This window comes from Manis pentadactyla, chromosome 8 (assembly GCF_030020395.1).
Source record: "Manis pentadactyla isolate mManPen7 chromosome 8, mManPen7.hap1, whole genome shotgun sequence".
In the NCBI taxonomy this organism is placed as follows: domain Eukaryota; kingdom Metazoa; phylum Chordata; class Mammalia; order Pholidota; family Manidae; genus Manis; species Manis pentadactyla.
In genome coordinates this window covers 111,265,053-111,281,455 of record NC_080026.1, presented here as the reverse complement: position 1 = coordinate 111,281,455, position 16,403 = coordinate 111,265,053, and the positions used below count along the sequence as shown (strand labels likewise).

At 51.0% G+C, this 16,403-nt stretch overlaps 2 long non-coding RNA genes across 2 annotated transcripts in view; both read right to left on the bottom strand.

Annotated features, from left to right (window-relative positions):
• Nucleotides 1-6,013: 6,013 nt before the first annotated feature.
• Nucleotides 6,014-11,442, bottom strand: LOC118919147 (uncharacterized). Its single transcript, XR_005027380.2, has 3 exons — nt 8,836-11,442; nt 7,373-7,461; nt 6,014-6,276 (listed from the first exon to the last, which is right to left on the bottom strand). It is a non-coding gene; the product is annotated as an uncharacterized LOC118919147 (long non-coding RNA).
• Nucleotides 11,443-15,021: 3,579 nt separating this feature from the next.
• LOC118919153 (uncharacterized) overlaps nt 15,022-16,403 on the bottom strand; it is a 33,109-nt gene continuing 31,727 nt past the window's right edge. Inside the window, exon 3 of the long non-coding RNA XR_005027383.2 lies at nt 15,022-15,067. This is a non-coding gene — a long non-coding RNA (uncharacterized LOC118919153). The remainder of the gene's footprint in view (nt 15,068-16,403) is intronic.

Here is a 16,403-nt window from a genome sequence, read left to right as displayed (position 1 = left end):
CATCCTCGCCAACATTTGTTGTTCTTAGTCTTTTCGATGCTGGCCATCCTTACTGGTGTGAGGTGATATCTCATTGTGGTTTTGATTTGCATTTCCCTGATGATAAGTGATGTGGAGCATCTTTCCATGTGTCTGTTGGCCATCTGAATTTCTTCTTTGGAGAGTTGTCTCTTCATATCCTCTACCCATTTGTTAATCGGTTTATTTGCTCTTTGGGTGCTGAGGTATGTAAATTCTTTATATATTTTGGATGTTAACCCTTTGTCAGATATGTCATTTACAAATATATTCTCCCATACTGTAGGATGCCTTTTTGTTTTGTTGATGATGTCCTTTGCTGTACAAAAACTTTTTAGTTTGATGTAGTCCCATGAGTTCATTTTTGCTTTTGTTTCCCTTTCTCAAGGAGATGGGTTCAGGAAGAAGTTGCTCATGCTTATATTCAGGAGATGTTTGCCTATGTCGTCTTCTAAGAGTTTTATGGTTTCATGACTTACATTCAAGTCTTTAATCCATTTCAAGTTTACTTTTGTGTATGGGGTTAAACAATAATCCAGCTTCATTCTCTTGCATGTAGCTGTCCAGTTTTGCCAACACCAGCTGTTGAAGAGGCTGTCATTTCCCCGTTGTATGTTCATGGCTCCTTTATCATATATTAATTGACCATATATGGTTGGGTTTATATCAGGGCTCTCTAGTCTGTTCCATTGGTCTATGAAAGACCCGAGTTCTTTTCATGTGTTCCTTGAGTCTAGAGTGCCCGTGAGGGACAAAGCCCTGTCCGAGTGTGTAGGGGGCAGAGGTCTTACCCAAAAGGTTCTCATTCCCTTAACCAACCCCCACCAATGGGCAGACAAGGTACCAGATGGGCACAGGGGCACCTCATCACACTCCTCAAAGGCAAATTGGGAGCTGATCATACACCTGTCTACGTCAGTGCTCATCCAGAGACATTGGGTTCCAAATCAGTTTGTATCCTTAAGAGTGATTTCCTTCATGTTTTTCCTTAAAACTTATTAATTTGGGGGTGGTAGTAGTAAATCTGGTTTTAAACAGATAAAGGGAAAGCTGAAAGGCAGAACTGAGTTGATGTCTCAAGGAAAGTGGGACTGGTGGACAAACGAATAAAAAGCTTTGGGAGACAAGAAGGGGACAGACCAGTGTGACTAATAACTTGTTTTCTGGGGTGGGGGCTAAATCACCTGGATGTGATGGGGTGAGAATTATTTTCTATCTTGAAGAAAAATGTGTGGTTTATACTGTCTCAGAACAAATAGGCCTGTGACTGATGGATAGTTTACCATTCATGTAGCTGGTTTCATGTACCTTTGACAGCTCTATCTGGATTGCAACAGTTACAAAGAACGATTTTCTTCAAAGGAAGTTACAGGAGGGGAGCGTGTACCCCTCGCCCCTGCCTTGGGCCCACTTGGCGCTGCCCCTCTGAGTGAGGGAAGATGTGGAAGTGCAGAGCAGGACTGGCATGGAAAGCCCCCAGGTGCCCCAGAGTCTTCCTGGGTTGGACACGGGTGTCACTTCTCAGGGGCTGCCTTGGGACTCTGGCTGAACTGAGGCCCACAGAGCCATTCAGAAATGTCCATGACCCTTCACTATCTCTATGGCTGGGAAAAGGAGGGGACTGTGGACATGAGGAAGAGGAAATAAGCCCATCAGAAGCCCAGGAAAATCAGATCCAGGCAAAGACCGGCCTTGAGGCCATGTGGAACATTTGGGCTGAATGTGGCTCCTCCACCCCAGACCCAGCCTATGACTAAGACACTGTCTCAACTGACCCACTCCCTGGGCGAGAAGGGGACCCTGAAGACAAGGAGAAGGGCTGTGGTGCTCCTACCCCTCAAGTGGTGGCAGCGAAAATGACAGTGACCAATGCAGGAAGTTGGCGAGTAGGAGACAGTACTTCGCCATGTGCATGTGACACGCCGAGGAGCACTTGGGGTTTGGGTCCATCCTCTTTAAGGCTATTTCAAAGTAGAGAAGTCCAGAGTGGCGCCAAAGAGCAGCTAAAGGTTGATGAGCTGGGGAAGTTGGAAGCCTGGAAAGGCCTCAGCCAGATTGGGAGACTTTACCCACACTGGGGCAAGTGACAGGTCTGAGGGCAACCCAGGGCTAGCACTGCCCATGTATTCTGTACAGACCTGCGGCCAGAAATGTCTCCAAGCCTCTGGCCTACGACTTTGAAGGGATTAGTAAGGCCTTCAAGCTGACTTTCAAGGAGGCAGCCTCAAGGTGTAACTGGCTCTGCCCCAGGCATACATGGTTCCCCCTGAAGAGGCAGGCTGTTCCTGCTTTTTTTTTTCCCTTCAGCATTACCCACACCCCAAACAGACTCTAGAATCTGATGACCTGAGTTCAAATCCCTTCTCCTCCACTTAGCAGCTATATGATCTTGGGCAAGCCACTTAACCTCTCTGTGCCCAGTTTCCTCAATTGCAAATGGGTATATAGTAGAACAATCTCACAGGTTTGCAGAGAGAAGTCAATAAACTACTGTATCATTTAGCACAGTGTAAACACTAAGTGGTCATTGTTTCTCTTTTTCATTCTTCTCTTTTTCATAATTACCATTACATTAATATCAACTATGTGCTAGGCACAATTTAACATACATTTACTTTAAAATATATGTCAAGGACTACGGTAGGTGTTGAGGATACAGTGGTGGATGACCTTTATGATATTATCCAGCATTTATTAAGCACCTATTTTATGCCAAAGCTCTACCTAATACTCCCCACACATTACCCCATTCACGAAGGTCCTGGCCTTCATGAAGCTCACGGTTGAAAAGAGCTTTACGTACGTTATCTAATGTTGTCCTCCCAAGTACCCCATGAAGGAGATGTTGCTCCAGCTCCACAGATGAGGAAATTAAGACTGAGAAAGGTCCAAAAGATTGGAAACAATGAGACTTAGATTCAGATCCCGCTCTGTGGCTCAGAGCCCATGCAATTTCTACCATGACATGCCACTACCCGCACATTGCCAAATATTCATGAATTAATTGTCATGCCTATAGAAATGTGGGTCTCATGTCCAGGGTATGTGCTCCTGTTCGAGTGGATGTCCAAGCCTGCATGTATTTCTAAGACTGGATGCCTTCATTAATGAGTATAAGGGATCTGTGTAACTACGCCTCTGCATCTTGCGCCTGAAAGGGACTGTCTGTGTGACACTGTAGGATTGTGTGGCTCAGTGCAGCCATGGTCTGACCAAGGTCATTGGGACTCTGTGTGTGCGTCGGGGGTGTGTCTGCTCAGATGACTGAGGGTCTGTGTGGCTTGGATGGCTCATGCTGGTGATTGTATTGGTTTGAGGGGCTCTTCTGACTCCCCTGTAAAGGAAGGGAGAGAGGTGCTGGGAGCTGGGAGTGGGCAGTCTGCTGGACAGACCTTTCTGGTTGGGGGCCTCCACTGTGCCCAGGCTTGGGCCTTGCTGGCTGGTTCCTGAGCCTGGTGCTGGATTTCAGGCTGAAAGATGGAGAAGCTCATTTCCCCTTAAACACCGCAGACTAAGGGCCCGCAGTGGGCAGAGGCGGGAGGGCGCCATGTCGCTCACGTTACAAATCAATTCATTACTGGTGCTCGCAGTCGCCTCCGATCTTCAAGGATCGGGGGTTTGATGAAGAGGATTCATTTCAAGAAATAAACCTTCTAAATTAACCACGAGATGAGGGAAATTTCTTTATTTAAAAAATGCTCAGGCCCTGCCGGCTTTGTTTTCTCTCCCTTGTTAGTGTTGTTATTAATAATCCCACCCTCTCTCCAGGGGATGGTCCAGCCTCCCCTGGGAGGCAGTGAGCCACTCGGACTTGGGGACAGACCCCCAGCCCCAGGGAACCTCTGGCCAGGCCTGTCTGCTCCACCAGGTCTCAAGGTCCAACAGTGTGGCTGCACCGAGACTCCTGTGGCCCAGGTAGACTCTCAGGCAGGTGGCTGTAAACCTGATGTTGGGCAGGTTGCCTTGGGAAAGTCACCTGACCTCTCTTTCCTCAGCAGCAAAATAAACAGAATCACCACTTTTTACAACCTGACCTTAAAGGTAGGAGTGCAGCCCTTGCACATTATCAGTGGGAAACCTGGCTCATCTAGGGCAAGGGATTTATCCAAGGTCACACAAAATCTGCATAGCAGAGATGGTTTGGACATCAGCCTAATTCCTGGTTGTGCTTCTACCTGGAAACACGCATTTGGATCTGTGATCTACAAATTATAATGCACCTTGATAAACATGTACTCATGGGATGTGTGCTAATAGCTTGTCACCTGTATATTATCATCCCTGTTTCACAGGTGAGGAAATCAAGGTGCTCTGGGAATGTACCAGCCAGAGTTCTGACAGGAAACATGACATATTCTCTTGGGTCACGTGAGGCGAGCTTAGTAAAACAACTCTTTTCAAAGGTATGGGCAAGGATTAGGGAAAGTACAAGTGATGATGCAGTATCCCTGGTCTAGGGACAGTGGGACGCCATGGCCAACCCAGGGCTAAAAGGGAACAAAGATGGACAGCAAAAAATGACAGAACCAGGAGGGAGATCTGTGTGGAGAGCTGTGGCCTTCAGTGGGGAGATGCAGCCAATTGGCAGCAACCTAGACGGGAGGGAGCTGTGGAAGTAAATGCCCTGACCCCCTCTTATCTCTTGCCGGTGGCCTGCTGGTCAAACCCAAGGAGCCAGTTGATACAGACTGTGCAGGCCAGCTTCCCGGGCGCAGAGCAGAATGGAGAAGGGTGGGAGGAGGTTTGGAGGGCAGACACCCAGCATGGCAGGAAAGGAGCTTTCCAGTACATGGCAGAGAAAGGATATAACCTCAGGACCCCAGAGTCAAAGGATCTAAAGCCATAGCCTTTTCTGCCACCCTGCTCTGCCCCAGTGATACCTGGCCCCTGGCCCACAGCAGTTTTGCACAACTCAAGTGAAATGCTGGGCCTGGGATGTAATTTAGCAGGAGGAATGACATCCCTCCCTATGGCCACTCCAGGAGGAACCCAATACTGGCATTGAGCGGTGACAGGTAACAGCATCTCACCTCCAAGGGAACATGCTTACATCCAAGCCTCTGGAAACCCAAGGCTTTCAGCCAGCAGAGGGGGCCATGGGAAGACATTGGGCTCCTTTCCCCTGGGGTCCACCCTGAGGACAAAGGTCTGACCTAAATGAGCCTGCACACCACAGTGCTGGCAGAGGAGAGGTGGGGCAGATGCCACCCGCCAGCTCCAATCTCCCGCAACACACAGGACCCGTGGAGGACATCATCCACTTCCTTTGGGGTTCATTCCCCATCCAGATTAGAGCCCCCCGAAAAGGAAAGGGAGGCTGACAGATTACAGTCATAGGGAAAATCAAGGCAAGGGGACCCAGAGGATGTAGAGCTCACAGCTTTGAAGCACTGACAGCCAGGGGACCCCAGGGAGTCTGGGGCTCTGTGGCCTAGAAGCAGGAGGGGCTGGAAGCTGTTAGAGGTGAGGTACAACCAGGCTGTTTAAACCCTACTTTCCAGGTCCATCAAATTGGCATTTACAGAGTCATTTCTACTGTGGGGCCTGTTTTCCTCCTTAGAACAGGGGCTCCCCAAGGTTGGGACAATGTTTTTAATCAGACCAGGGGCCTCTGGGAGTGGGGCTTAGCTCATCCTCTGTGTGGCCTCTTAAGCTCAGCCCAGGGCTCTGATGGCAGGTGGGAGCTTCCGCTCAGCAGGACCTCCCATCCAAGAAGATGAGAACCCCACGCTCCCTCTCCCTTCTCAGACCTCTCCCCAGCCCACCCCTCTGAGACTCAGGGAAAGAAGAAGAGGAGGAGAAAAAGGTCTTCCCAGTCTAGGCATAGACCTGCCCAGGTGTGTGGGGGGGACCAGCTCACCATCTCATTAATGTGGAATTGTTTTTAGGTTAATAATCTTGCGTTAATTTTCCCTTAAAATATTGTCTTTGACCGTTAAATGCTCACACTGTTATAAAAAGAACGTAATAAATGATCTTGAAGCAAATTCTCCTGCCAAATGTCATAATTTATTTGCATAATTAGCTCTTAATTTTAATTCAATATGCAAATCCATGCTTCCTTTCCATTGCAGCCGCCTGTTTCCCAGCCGGGCTGCCATGAATTTACTGTGATGCTCTCTCCACGGCTGTCAGAGGCGGGGGTGGGGAGGCAGGCACCTTCTGGGGCTGATGCCTGGAGGAGGGGTCCAGACACCCAGATTCAGATGGACAGGCCCATGGGCCCTGCTACATAGATGCAACTGTCCATAGATAGACCTGTGTGGACACCAGAGCATCGACATACAGACGGACATGTACAGAGACGCCCCAGTGCATACCACAGGCAGAGACCTAGAGGGGAAGGCACATGAACTCAGACATATTAACTGACACATAAAGAAATCCATGGGCTCCCACGGAGACACATCACACAGGCAGAAACACTGGCACGCATCAACACATGAACACACACTTCCGTGAAGTCCCATGGTCTCACATGCACTGACATTGTGAGACATGGGCCTGCCCACATATACCTACAATGCAGACAACCACCCAGAGCCCAGCCAGTGAGCAAAGGTGTCTAGGCAGAAACGAGACACAATAGAGAGATTTATGAACTTAGATTCAGATGTGCAGAGACACACAGAGTGTGAGACCACAATTCTATATGCACACACACATAACAGCAGGCACTGTCACACACAGAAACTTAATAGCTCTTCAGAAAAGCCAGAATGCTGTGTGGACACCCACACTCTCATAGGATTTGGCTTTGAAGTCTTCATGGCAAGATTTCTGAGGCATTTCGAGCCTGTAGAAGGAGCACTGAGTTTAGGGTCAAGGGACCAAGTTCTAGGAGCAGCGCCAACTCCTGCTTGCTGGGAGATTCTGAGTGAGTCGTGTCCCTTTTTTTTAATAACAGCTTTTTCAAGATATATTTCATTTACCACACAATCCATCTATTTAAAGTGTATAACCATCACCATAAAACATATAAGTCATCTCCCCTCAAACCCCACACCCATTAGCATCACTCCTGTTTTCCCTCAACACTCTCACCCCTGCCTCTGACCTAAGCAACTTCTAACCTATTTTGTTTCTCTGCATTTTGCTTATACTGGACATTTCGTATAAAGGGTCCCAAAGACTGCATGCTCTTTTGTGTGACTGCTTTCTTTCACTTAACTCAGTGGTTTCAGTATGCATTCCTGTTGTCGCATCAATCAGTACTTCGTTCCTTTATATGGCCAAATAATATTCAGTTGTGTAGATATACCACATTTTATTTATGATTTCACCAGGTGATGGACATTTGGGTTATTTCCACTTTGGGGCCATTATGAATAATATTGGTGTGATCGTGGCTTACCCACGTTTGTGTGGGGGCCTATGTCATCATTGCTCTTGAGTTTATTTCCAGGAGTGGAACTTCATCTTTTTAGAGTTTGGGTCTCCCGCCTATAAAATGAGAGGGAATTCATTCCATTCATTCCAAAGGACTCTCACGGGCTTGTCCAGTTGCATTTGTTTATGATTAACGTGGTGCTCCCCAGCTGAGACTATGGTTCTCTTCACACAGCCAGGGACACACACATTCATACACACAATCTCCAACACAGCTCCCCCCCCCTCGCGGCACATACCATAGACACAGGCACAGATGCATCCCAAGTGGCCTAAACCCCCTCAGGGACCTGTTCCTGAGCTTGGGGCCTGGAGAAAAAGATAGAAATTCACTCAGAGAGACTGTGATAGCCATAGGGAAGAACCTCCTGATCCAGGGAGGGTCCTTCCTGGTGAAAGGTGGGAAGGCCTGGGGTTTGTGAGGAAGGAGATCTGCCCACTAAGGCGTGGTGAGAGGGTGAGGTGTCAGGGGTGGGTGACTGGGCCAGGGTTTGGTGTGAACACCAGACACTTGGGCCCCGCTCCCCCAGGGGTTTCTGCCCTACCTCCCCCTGGCCAGGCTCCCCTTGGTCTCCCTGCCCCCTCGGCCCAGAGGAAACACGACTCCTCCCCACCCTTCAGCCCCTCCTCCACCCCCAACCAGCCAAGGAGACAAAAGGGATCCTTTTCCAGGATAATTAAGCCTCAAAGACAGCAGCTCCTCCCAGGAAACTGATCGGGTTTGCCCTGAGAGAGCCCTTTAGTGTGGGAGCCGAGGGGAGAGGAGACAGGGAGAGACAGGGGACCAGCAGACAGGAAAGTGAGCTCCGGAGACCACCGGGCTGACACTGATTCCTGTGGCCATATATTGCCTGTCAGAAAAGTTTGATCTTTGATTCTCTTTCTTAGAAGAGGTGGTTTTGAAGTTGGAGCACAATTAGCTACAGACCCGTATACACTGTCTCTGCATAAAGTCCTGGGTATGGATGAGTGGAAAATGTCTGAGCATGTGTGGGCCCTGTGGATGCCCACTGTTGTTATGGATGTGTGTTTATGTTGTTGCTGCGTATCAGTGTGTGTGTGAGTGTGTCTGTCCCCAGTCCTCTCAGGCCCCCACCCCCACCCATGCCCCCCTGCAGAAGACTCACTGTGCGGCCTCAGCGGAGTTTCTAACCTGGAGTGATCGCTTTCCTGATTTGCCACTTTAGTACTCTTGTTAATGAATTTTTAATCTTCTTAATGACATTAAACACGGAAAGTAATTAAGGAAAACAAGTTTGAAACTGCTGACTTCAACCCTTTATTCACAACTATTTAATGTAGAATTAATTTGATTTTGCCCATTATTCAAATGAACGCACTACCTTCTCCTCGGCCCCAGGCCTGTCCCCTTGTTCCCTCCCCACATGCCCAGAGACCGCCTGTCTCCACCACCAAGTTACCGCTGACCGAGTGGGCGATGGTTTCTATGTGACGCGTCTGAGCTGGGGGCCCGGGTGCCATGAGCAGGCCAAGCTCCTGGAGGGTGAGGGATGAGTAGCGTCCTCTCCGGGTGGGGAGGACTGCAAGGACTCTGGAGGGAGTGGGGAAGCTGACGCTGGCCTGCTGGACTGGCGCCTGCTCCCTTCCATCCCAGACTTCCAACCCTCAACACTCAGCCATCAGCTCCTTGGTGTCCTGTGACCTATGCACACAAATGCTTGGATGTCAGGGGACATTCGGATTCACAGGTATTTGGTACTGGAATGTTTAAATCTGTAGTCTTCAAGATAGTCGGGTGTTTGGAGCCTCAGACGCTGAGGTCGTTCCCATGACCAATTTCAGTCTATTTTCCAGAATTTCAGAGAAAAACTCCTTCCCCTTAAACCCTGGGCCTCAGGCTACTATTTGGTTGAGGCTAAAATGGGCAGGTCATAGCTGTTTGAGACTGGGCTTGAAACTGATCCAGGTCCTTGGAGCAGAAGCCAGGCCGGCCCCAGGGCAGAGCCAGCCTGCCCATGAGCCTGAGTGGGTTCGGCCTCCATCCTCCAGGAGTCCTTAAACAAACCCTACGCCCTGGGTGAGGAGCTCAAGGTCCAAAGGACCCCAGGGGACACTCAGGCCCTGGGCCTCAATGTCCTCATGGCCGGGGGTAGCCAGGAGAACAGCTTCAGCAGGTCACCCTCATTCTCTTGACTCCTCCCCACTTTGGCCCTGGGTCCCAGATCTTGTTTTGGGTGGGAGTGTGTATTGTACCTGTGCAGCGGCAAGGACAGGAGAGGTGGGGTGGATGTGACCCTAGAAGGCAGTAGAGGGGAGTGGGGCAGTCTCAGCTCCTGGCTTCAAGCAGATGTGACTTAAATCCTGGCTCTGCGCTTTGGGCAAGCCCTGACCTCTCCTTCCCTCCTCTCTGAAGCAGAGAGATGATTCTTACCTCAAGGAGTTGGTATGAAGATAAAATGGGATGTCACAGGCATGACCCCAGCACAGTGCCTGTGTGCAGGGGCCTTGCCCTCAGCTCCTGGCCCATTCCCTTTAAGTCCCTTCAGTGAGAAGAAGAGACTGGGAGAATGTGCCAGAGAAGGAAAACAGGCTTCTAGGGCTAGGGGCCAAAAGAGGGTCTCAGCAAACCAAGGATTTGCCCAGATGTGCTCGAGTGGGAAGGCGAACTGTCCTTGAGGACCTTCCTCTCTCTTGTTCCTTGAACAACCTCAGAACTTTTCCTTGGAGTCATCCCCTTGAATTATATTCCCAGGAGGGCTTTTCTCTCTGCCCCTCACATCTTGCTCTTGCCTCTTCTCTCCCAACAAGCCTCCCAGGTTACTCCACTCATCTCAGCTCCTGGACGAAAACCGCCACCCCCCCCACAATCACTCTGCACTGAGCCATGACTGGGCAGGGCTGAGGCGGGAGTCTCTCGCCCCTTCCTCCCATTCCAAGGGCTTTATGGGCTGAGACTCTGCTGGCTTGCTCACTTCTCCCTCTCTCCTGTGCCTTTCCCCGGGATTCTCCATGTTTCTTTCCCCCTCTTTTTATACTCCCCAGCCGCGACCTGCCGTGCTCTTCTCTACCTGCCTTTCTCTGAGTCTGCCTCACCTCCTTTGGTCACTCTCTTTCTTGAGAGACCACGGATTCTAGAACATTTCTAGCTACAACTGATCAGGGCACCCTCTCAAGAAAGGAAAACTGGCAAGGGGTAGTAGAAGGACCCCATCTTGAGGAGGCCCCCCGGTGGGGGTGGGGGAGGCCTTGAACCCAGCTGTTCAGCTCAAGGAAGCCCAGAGTTGGCATGTCCCAGGTATCCTGTCTCCCAATTACACTGCCCACTTCCCTCCTTGTTGACATCCGGGCAGGGCCAGGAGGGCTCTGAAGCAGAGGGCCTGATCAATTTCGTGCACAGTCCCACAACTGCTCCCCCACCAGCTCTCTCACACTCATAAAGCCTCTCACAGAGAACCCTCTTTCTCTCTCATGCACACACTCATATACCTAATGAACTTGCACCTCCCTCACATACAGACACAAGCATGCGTAGGCACAGTGCACACTCACAGACACGCACCCCCCCCACAGATGCATGCGCACACACACATATATACATGCCGAAATCCCACAGGCGCCCAAAAGCACAGGGCAATGATTAATGTCCCCTCAGAAAAAGAAATTATATCGAATAAATTAAACTACTGTGGCAGCAAATTGAAAAATAAGGATGTAAATGAGGTTTGAATACTTAATATCAAAGACAAGGGGGGAACAAAAAGGGATCGCTGGGTGCCCTGAGACGGGAGAGGATGCTCCCTCCTGCCCCCCGGGTTGGACTCTAATTCTGTCTGGAGCCCTCAGAGCTGGGGGCCTGGGTGGTATGCGGGCTGCAGTTAGCACAGGGACCCTCTCCCCAGTGCCATGGCAGGGAGGTCCCAGAGCTTCTAGAAAGACTCAGGGTCGGAGGATGGGGAAGAGGTGGCGTGACCACCTGGTAGCACCTCAAAACCCACCCCCAACAGGCCCTAATATACAAACTTGCTTTCAGATACAGCACACGTTCTTTTGAAGGCCCATCCTGGCCTACCTCAGCCCACTATTCATCTTCCCCCAGGCCCTCATCCACCCAAGATACCCAGACACACCTGATCACATATGCCTTGCTGAGCGTCCACAACTCCATCCCAAAGCTGCACGTGCTCTCAGAACTCACCTGCCTCCTCACCCCCGACGTATCCTACCCCATACACACGCCCTGGGCCCGCCACACACGTTCTGCCCAACGCCAACCAACACCCCAGCACTCAGCTGGCACAGTGCCACCCACAGCAACACCCTAAACACAGCCCTGCACACACATATGCTTTCACACACCCACAAACTCTTCCCTTGGAGCACATCATGACATAACCGTGACACACACCCAGCAAACAGACCACCACACACACACATGCGCACACAGACCGGTAGCCCATCCCTGGGTCCTAGTTTTCCAGAAATCATGAGGAGGAGTGGAGGTAGGGGTGGAAAATGCTTCTCTTTCTCAACTTTGAGGGAGTTCTCCCTGCACACACACACACACACACACACACACACACACACATGTCCTGGGTGGGGCACTTCCGTTCCATTTCCATCCAGCTTCCATCTCTGCCTCTCTGCCTCCATCTCTGGTGCTGTCTCAGTTTCCCTCACTTTGCCTGTCAACTGCTTTTCCCCTGTCGCCTTTGTCTCGGATCGGACACCCCGATATATCCCTGCCCTCCTCCCCTGCAGTCGCCGGGGCTGGGCTGCTCCCCACCCCCACCCCGCGGTACCCCCACCCGGTCCCCTCCTCCGCGTCTCTCGCTGTCGTCTCTGTTCATATATATTTAGTATTTATTTACAAGGCTGGGTTTTTTCCCTGGGCGGGAAGCCAGCCGTGCACAGAAATCCTTAAGATGCTATAAAGCTGGTGAGGTATAAAATGGAAAGTGGTTAGTGCGCTGTTTGGAGATATCTCACCGGCGGCCGAGGGCCCGCGCCGCCCAGCCGCCCGCTGTAAATCTCCCGGAGTTTAGCGCGCTTGTTTGTATCCGGCCGGGAGGGGAGGGACCGGCGCGGGAGGGGGCACGGGGCGGGCAGGACGGGCGCCCCCCAGCGCTGGGACCCTTCCAGAGAGGCTGTCACTCCCTTCTCAAAGGGAGAAGTGGAAGGGGGCTGGGAAGACTCCTTTTGGAAAACAGAGGCTCCTCAGCTGTGCCTCTTCTGAACTTCCTCTTGTCCCCAAGAGGGACTGAAATAAAAGGAGTGAAAACCCGGAGCCCAGAGGTTCTCCCGTCAGTGAGTGTGAAGGGATAGGGACTTGCAATTCGCGCCGCCCATCTGTGACCCTCCTCCCCCGGAGTCCGCTTATCCTACCCCCAGTCCCCAGGGGGCTGGTGTTTGCTTGGGGAGGAGATACCTCTGCAGCAGGCCACTCAGGAACAGCGGGGAGTTTAGGCCAGGGAACCGAGGCGGTCACTGATAAACTGGGTGATTTCAACTAGTTCCCCTGAGGACCTGCAGTGGTATAATAACAGTTCCAACTCCCAGGGCTGGAGGGACGATTAAATGAGTCAGGGCAGGTGAAGGATTTAGCACAGGGCCTGGTACACAGTAGATGCTCAATAAATGCTGACTAGTATGATTTATGCCAATCTGTCCAGCACTTTGTTCATCCATATGTTTAGTTAGTTGCTCATTTACTGGCTTATTTCATCAACTATTCACTGCCTCCACCCACCCATCCATTCAGCAGCCTTAAGCTTTCTGGACTGTGTAGCCTGGAATTCTGCAGAAGGTGGTGGACCTCCCAGGGGAGCTCCATTCTGGATGGAGCAGTAAGCTGTACACCAAAAGCGTAAAGGGCCACTTCTGGATCAAGTAGTGTTTCAGGGCAACTTGGAGGACAGGGCTTGCCCCACCCATCAGTGTGCCCTTCCTGGTCTGCAGTCCTGGTCTGAAGGTGCCCTTCGAGTTCCCTGGGTCTGAGAGTCACAGGAGGAGTGAAGGAGCAACTAGACTGTGAACCCCCAGAGAGCAGGTCTCATCCCCCACTTGACCCCCAACCCCAGGAGAGCCCAGAGCTGGTTCTCAGGAGCTGTCAGCAAGTGCCCTTTGACTGATGAGTTGGGAGGGCCGAACTCTACCACACTCCCCTCTCACTCTGGAGGGAAGCCACCCCTGTCGTATATCCTGCACACCCAGATCACCCAGACACATGTCAAGAGTACTGACAAAAAATTCCTAGGTGGTCACTAACCAGAACAGGAGTCTCAGAAGAGCCACATCTCTGTCACACAGTCATGTCCAGTTTTGCTGTATTGGTTCATTTGTTCATTCATTCATTCACTCATTCATTCATTTTTCAACAAGTGTTTGCTGAGTCTCCTGGGCTAGGGGCTTAGGGGGACACAAATGAACATTACTTAGTCCTGACTCTTAAAGAGTTTATAGTCCAGGACAGCTGTAGGGCAAGCATACTAGTAAGAAGAGAATCAGGAAAGCTGTGATAGGAGCCAGGAAAGCTGTAGAGAGGACTAAAAGGTTCAAAAGGAAGAGAACCTACTTCTGCAGGTGGTGGTGGGGAATAATGATAATAATAAAAATTATTGGAGGAAGGGCTCACCCCCCCAATCAGCATGCCCATCCCCATGCCCAGCATGCCCATTCCCGTACCCAGCATGCCTATCCCTGTGCCCAAGCATGTCCATCCCCGTGCCCAGCATGCCCAACCCTGTGTCCAGCATGCCTATTCCCGTACCCAGCATGCCTATCCCTGTGCCCAGCTTGCCCAACTCTGTGCCCAGACATGCCTGAGACACCTTGCTAAGCATTTTTCAGGGCCCATTCAGAAGATGGCTTTACTTGAATGGTGTCTTCAGAGGACAGGCAGAGATGAGTTGCTGCAGCAGACCTGATGCCATTTCAGGAGGATGGCATCCAAGCTGAGGAAGAGCACCAACAGTACACAGAGGTGGGAAATTGTTAGGTGGAGAGTGTGCAGGAGAACCACTGAGCATCCAATTTGTTTGGCAAATGTGAGCATGAAGGAGAGGAATGGGAAGGCTTGGAGAGAGGGGTAGATAAGGGGCCAGATCACAAAAGGCCATGAACATCAGAGTAAGGAGTTTGTACTTTATTTAGTAGGCAATGGGGAACCATTGAGGGTTTTTGAGCAGGGGAGTGACATGATCAGAGCTGTGCTTTAGGAAAATTAATCTGGCAGCAGTGTGCAGAACAATTGGAGATGTGGAACTTAAAGGCAGAAAGCCCCGCTCAGAGGAAGATGCCTCACCTGGTGACTGGTGCATGGTCAGTGCTCAATAAGAGTTTGTCTGAAGAGACTCAGGAGAGCTGTAATAAGGGCCTTTCTGGGGGCAGTGGTGATAATAAGTCAAAGGTGTGCAAAAGACAGCAGGAAGTATCTGATTTTATAAACCGTTTGAAGGTAGAAATGAGATGAGGGTGGGAGAAGGACTAGAGGGTAAATGTGTGGGTGACAGATCTATTAACAAAGTAGGGAGTCACACATTGCTGACTCTAGGAGAGACATGCAACCTTGTTTTTTACTAATCATCCTTGATCTGCCTGGATGGTGGGCTTGGATCTCAAGAGAAGCTTAGAATTAGAGGTCAACATGTCCATTACCTGCAGGGAGGTGAGAGCTGGAAGTTCCTCAGTTGGTTGAGCTCTCCTAAGACACAATAAGGAAGAATAATGAAGAGCAGAAGCTTGTAGTTGCATTTAGGGGAGTATGCAGGAAGTGAAAGAGACAGAGGAGTGTTAGGGACATGTGCAAAGCAGGCAAGTGCAATGGACAGGGCAGTTTCTGGAGTGACCAGTATTCCAAAGGTTCTCATGGGATGGGGCCTGAGAATCAGAAGTGGGGTGTGTTGGTCAGGAGGCTGGACAGGAGGCCCTGTGCAACCTTTTGGGAGGTGTTGGTGGAGTGGAGGCTAGCAGGTGTTCCTGGGAGCAGGGAATACTCCAGGACATAGCATTCAGGGGCACTCCATCGCCTACCCATGGCTCAGACCAGCTCCCAGACTTGAGGTTCCCCCAGAGGACCTCTTGTCCTACTCCTGGATGGAGCAAAAGTGGGAATCAGTGGAGAGGGAAAGGGGTATCAGTGAGGCTGACTCGGGATCCCTGAGACCCTCAGACAACACACTTAAGGCTTGTTCGGTTGCTGCTGTATTATTTGCCTGCAAACCATACAACCGTGCTTTTCTCCCTGTGATGTAGATGACACCTTTGTCTGGTCGTCCGGCCGACAGGCTTGGCCGTCCTCTACCTCAGCATTGGAGAGCTCCCTGGTCCACAGCCTGCTCCTCGGTCCTGGGCCATATTCCAAGCTCTTGGGCTGGTGATGCTCAGGCCCCCGAGGATCCTCAGAACCGTGGGACACAGGAAGTGGCTGGGACTTGGGACAGCAGAGGGGGCAGGACCCAGAACCTTGCTTCCCATTTAGGAGGAGAAAGGCAGGGGAGGTGGTGTGGGCCCCCACCCTCCCAGAGGGGACCCACAGTCCTAAATGCCCCCGCGCCTTCTCCATATTGTGGGAAAAGCTGTCGCATCCATCACTGTCAGGCGCCGAGTTTGAATAAATTTGAATGCACTGAGCCGTGGGCTGCAGTTTCTATAATATCACTTTCCAGTTTGAATATTTCACTTACTTTTTTTTTCAGATTTCTTTTTATCCAACAGTTTCTCCTCCTTTTCATCTACCCCCTCTGCAGCCAAGCTCAGGATGTAGAGAGAGGACAGTGCCTCGAGGGTGTATGAGATGGGAAGAGGCCAGGCCTTTACCAGCTTTGGCATTTCTGTCCTCCCACCCCCCACCCCCACCCAGCACATGTGCTCCCTGGGCTGGGAGCTCCATCTATCCCAGCTCGTGTAGCTGGGGGAGCAGCAGCTGGAGAATGAGCCACCCTTCTGCATGGGCAGACCCAGAGTGCCAGGGTCCTGCTTCCCTGCAGGGGCCTGAGCCCCTCACCCACAGAGCCTCATCATAGGTACATGTGCACGTG